Raw genomic sequence first — 5,271 nt, forward strand, 5'->3', positions numbered from 1 at the left:
TTTTTGGTTTTTCTTGAGACGGAGTCTTGCTCTGTCGCCCAGGCTGGAGTGCTGTGGCGCAATCTTGGCTCACTACAAGCTCTGGTTCCCAGATTTACACCATTCTCCTGCCTCAGCCTCCCAAGAAGCTGGGACTACAGGCGCCCGCCACCACGCCTGGCTAATTTTTGGTTATTTTTTAGTAGAGACGGGGTTTCACCATGTTAGCCAGGATGGTCTCGATCTCCTGACCTCATGATCCATCCGCCTTGGCCTCCTAAAGTGCTGGGATTACAGGTGTGAGCCACCGCGCCCAGCCTATATTATCTCATATTTATTTATTTTTTTGAGATGGAGTCTCGCTCTGTCTCCCAGGCCTGAGTGCAGTGGTGCGATCTTGGCTCTCTGCAACCTCCACCTCCCAGGTTCAAGTGATTTTCCTGCCTCAGCCTCCCAAGTAAGTGGGATTACAGGCACCGGCCATCAAGCCCAGCTAATTTTGTATTTTTAGTAGAGACGGGGTTTCACCATGTTGTCCAGGCTGGTCTCGAACTCCTGACCTCAAGTGATCCGCCCGCCTCAGCCTTCCAAAGTGCTGGGATTACAGCGTGAGCCACTGCACCCAGCCACTCTCATGTTTATTGCAGCACTATTCACAATAGTCAAGATATGGAATCAACCTAAATGACCATCAACGGATGAATGGATTAAAAATGGGGTACAGACCAGGCGTGGTGGCTCATGCCTGTAATCCCAGCACTTTGGGAGGCGAGACAGGTGGATCACCTGAGGTCAGGAGTTCGAGACCAGTCAGGGTAACATGGTGAAACCTGTCTCTACTTAAAAATACAAAAAAAAAAAAAAAAAAGATGGGTGTGGTGGCACATGCCTGTAAACCCAGCTACTCGGGAGGCTGAGGCAGGAGAATCGCTTAAACTCAGGAAGTGGAGGTTGCAGTGAACTGAGATCAAGCCATTACACCCCAGCCTGAGCAACAAGAGCAAAACTCCATCTCAAAAAAAAAAAAAAAAAAAAAAAAAAAAGTAGGTATATATACACCATGGAATACTATTCAGGCTTAAAAAAGGAGGAAATTCCATAATTTGTGACAACATGGGTGAACCTAGAGGACAGCAGGCAAACTGAAATAAGCCAGTCACAGAAAGACACATAATACTGCGTGATCTCATTATGTGGAATCTAAAAAAGTTGACCTCATAGAAGTAGAGAGTAGAATAGAATAGCAGGGGAAGGAAGGGGAAGTGGGGAATGGGGAGATGGGGGTCAAAGGGTACAAAGTCTCATTTAGACAGGAGATCTGGCCAGGCATGATGGTTCATGACTGTAGTCCCAGATGGGAGGATCACTTGAGCCCAGGAATTTGAGACCAGCCTGGGCAACATAGTGAGACCTCATCTCTACTAAAAAAAAAAAAAAATTAGCCAGGCATAGTGATGCATAATTGTAGTCCCAGCTACTCAGGAGGCTGAAGCAGGAGGATCACTTGAGCCTGGGAGGTCAAGACTACAGTGGGCTGTGATCACGCCACTGCACTCCAGCCTGGGCAACAGTGAGACCCTGTCTCAAAAAAAAAAAAAAAGAAAAGAAAAGAAAAAAAGAAAAAAGAAAAAGACAGGAGATGTACTGCATAGCATGGTGACTACAGTTAATAATCATGTATTGTCTACTTCAGAATAGCTAAAAGAGTATATTTTAAATGTTCTTACCATAGAAAAATAAGAAGTATTGAAGGGGATGGATAGGTTAATCCACCTGACTCGATCAGTCCACAATGTACACCTGTGTCAAAACATCACGGTACCCAGTAAATATGTGTCATTATTGTCAATTAAAAATGAAAGAAAACATAAAATGCAAAACAAAAACACTTCTATGTGCATCTCCTGGCACCTGTATTAAGCTCAACTTGAGTTCATACTGACGTCTCCAACCCTAATTCATCTCCATGGGAATCATTCCAGCTTTCTAGGGGAGGCGTTTTACAGAACAGAAAATGATGCTGGGAGACCCCCGACCTCCCCATCTTAAGTAGCAGCCCCACCTTCACCACTGCCATCTTCCCCTCCCCTTTGGTTTCCTTCTGTCTGTTGACTCTGTTTCCCCCACCCTGAGGCCAGGTGGGAGGACTGGCACTCAGCTGGGTGCTGGGAGTGGCTCAGAGATGGCCCAGATTGGGGCAAATCACTTCACCGGTATTCTCAATCATAAAAACCTCTTGGGAGTTTCTTGAGTGTGCTGTGTACCTGGGTCTACCCCGGATTTGTCAATCAGAAAGTCTGAGCCTGAGGCTTAGAGAGGGGCATTTTTCAAAACAACTTTATAGGCCGGGCGTGGTGGTTCACGCCTCTAATCCCAGCACTTTGGGAGGCCAAGGTGGGTGGACTGCTGGAGTCCAAGGGTTGTTTGAGACCAGTCTGGGCAACATGGCAAAAGCCTGTCTCTACCAAAAACAAAAAATACAAAAATTAGCTGGGTGTGGTGGCATATCTGTAGTCCCAGCTACTTGGGAGGACAAGGTGGGAGGATGATTTGAGCCTAGGAGGCAGAGGTTGCAGTAAGCTGAGATTGTACCACTGCACTCCAGTCTGGGTGACAGACCCCGTCTCAAAAATTAAAAACAGGCTGGGCATGGTGGCTCATGCCTGTAATCCCAGCACTTGGGGAGGCCAAGGGGGGCAGATCAAGAGGTCGAGATTGAGACCAGCCTGGCCAACATGGTGAAACCCCATCTCTACTAAAAACACAACAATTAGGCTGGGAGCGGTGGCTCATGCCTGCAATCCCAGCACTTTGGGAGGCTGAGGCGGGCGGATCACAAGGTCAGGAGATCGAGATCATCCCGGCTAACACGGTGAGACTGTAGAGATGGGGTCTTGGCATGTTGCCTAGGCTGATCTCAAATTCCTGGCCTCACGTGATCCTTCTGCCTGTTCTCTACTAAAAATACAAAAAATTAGCTGGGTGTGGTGGCGGGCACCTGTAGTCCCAGCTACTCGGAAGGCTGAGGCAGGAGAATGGTGTGAACCCAGAAGGCAGAGCTTGCAGTGAGCCAAGATCCTGCCACTACACTCCAGCCTGGGAGACAGAGCGAGACTCTGTCTCAAAATAAAATAAAATAAAATAAAATAAAATAAAATAAAATAATTAATTATAAAACAAACAAAACAGCTTTATTGAGGCATAATTCACATACTGTAAAATTCCCCTTTTAAAGTGTACAATTCAGTGGTTTTTAGTATATTTACAGATTTGTGCAACGATCACCACTATCTAATTCCAGAACATTTCTGTCACCCCAGAAAGAAACCTTGTACCCCTAACTCCTCATTCCCCCTCCTCCAGCCCCTGGCAACCACTAATTCACTTTCTGTTTCTATGGATCTACCTATTTTGGACATTTCATAGGAATGGAATCATATAATATGTGGACTTTTGTGTCTGACTTATTTCACTTAGCATAACATTTTGTTTTGTTTGAGACTGAGTCTCGCTCTGTCAACCAAGCTGGAGTACAGTGGTGCAATCATGGTTCACTGCAGCCTCCACTTCCCAGGCTGAAGCAATCCTTTCACCTCAGCCTCCTTAGTAGCTGGGACTACAAGTGTGTGTCTGTCAGTGTGCTGGGCTTTTTTTTTTCTTTTGAGACAGAGTGCTGGAGTGCAGTGGCATAATCTTGGCTCACTGAAACCTCCACCTCCTAGGTTCAGGTGATTCTCCTGCCTCAGCCTCCCGAGTAGCTAGGACTACAAGTGTGTGCCACCACACCTGGCTAGTTTTTGTATTTTAGTAGAGACAGGGTTTCACCATATTGGCCAGGTTGGTCTTGAACTCCTGACCTCGTGATCCTCCCATCTTGGCCTTCCAAAGTGCTGGGATTACAGGCGTGAGCCACCACGTCCCGCCTTTTTTTTTTTTTTTTTTTAATGTGGAGATGATATCTCACTATGTTGCCTAGGCTGGTTTCAAACTCCTGGGCTCAAGTGATCCTCCCATCTCAGCCTCTCAAAGTGCTGGGATTACAGGTGTGAACCACCGCTGGTATCACATTTTTGAGGTTCATCCACGTTGTAGAGTGTACCAGGACTTCATTATGATTTGCAGCCGAATACTACTCCATCGTATGAATAGGCACCGTTTATCCAGACATCACTGGGTGGCCACTGGGCTGTTTCCACATTTTGACTATTATGAATCGTGCTGCCATGAAGGGAAAGACACAAGTCCACCAAGTGATTCTCACGCACTCAGGCTTGAGGCATCAGGAGAGCACCCTTTTGCAACCTGTAAAGCTGCACACTTTCCCATCCTGTTCTTTCCAAAGCCCGGTGAGGCTAGCGGCAGCCCTGGCCCCATTTTACAGATAAGGACACCGAGACTCCGTGATGTGGACAGCCAGGCTCCGGTAGCCCTCTGAGCCATCCCACAGAGCCTCTCTGAACCTCGGCTTTCTCATCTTTTCCTTTGCTCTTTTATAGGCTGGACAAATCAGGAAGTGAACCCTCGTCAGCTTTGGAACACAAATATTTGCCAGTGAAGAAAACATTCCCTCATCAATCAAAACCGGGACAGGCTGGCACATATGTCTGCAGCCGCCTCAGGGAGGTTCTGTCTTAGGAGGGGCCAGGTGGCCCACAGCTCCCCCTCCTCCCTGAACACTGCAGGATCCTTCTCTTCCTACTTCATTTTGAAGATGCAGAGACAGGGGTTCAGAGTGGCCACTTGCCCTTGGTCACACAGCATCCAGAGTGACCTTTTATTTCTTCTCTTCAAGCATATTTGTATTTTCTCTTTTGTTTTTATTTTTATTTATTTTAATAGAGATGGGGTCTTGGCATGTTGCCTAGGCTGATCTCAAACTCCTGGCCTCAAGGGATCCTTCTGCCTCTGCCTCCCAAAGTGCTGGGATGACGGGCGTGCCTGGCCAAGAGTATGCGTCTTCACACACGAACGTAACTCAGCGAGAACTCCAGGTCTGTAAAGGACAACTTCCAAGGCAGATACACAAACAGACACAGCTATGTGAGCAGCCCTGTGAGCTTTAAGGCTTTATTTCACCTTCCTGGGGCTTTAGGGAGGTCGGACAGGAGAGCACCTGGTTAGCTGGGGGAGGGGGCAGGGGGCAGGGGCGGCTTTCCTGCTGGAATTCCAAACCCTCGAATCCTGGTGTCTCCTGTGATTTTTCTCAGGGCCTAATCATCAGGGTTTTAAATTCGACTGCAGTCGGAGAATAGCACTTCACCTCCAGGAAGCTTTCCTGGCCATGACCACCCC

This window comes from Rhinopithecus bieti, unplaced genomic scaffold, assembly GCF_001698545.2.
Source record: "Rhinopithecus bieti isolate Rb0 unplaced genomic scaffold, ASM169854v2 scaffold_1618, whole genome shotgun sequence".
NCBI classification, from domain to species: domain Eukaryota; kingdom Metazoa; phylum Chordata; class Mammalia; order Primates; family Cercopithecidae; genus Rhinopithecus; species Rhinopithecus bieti.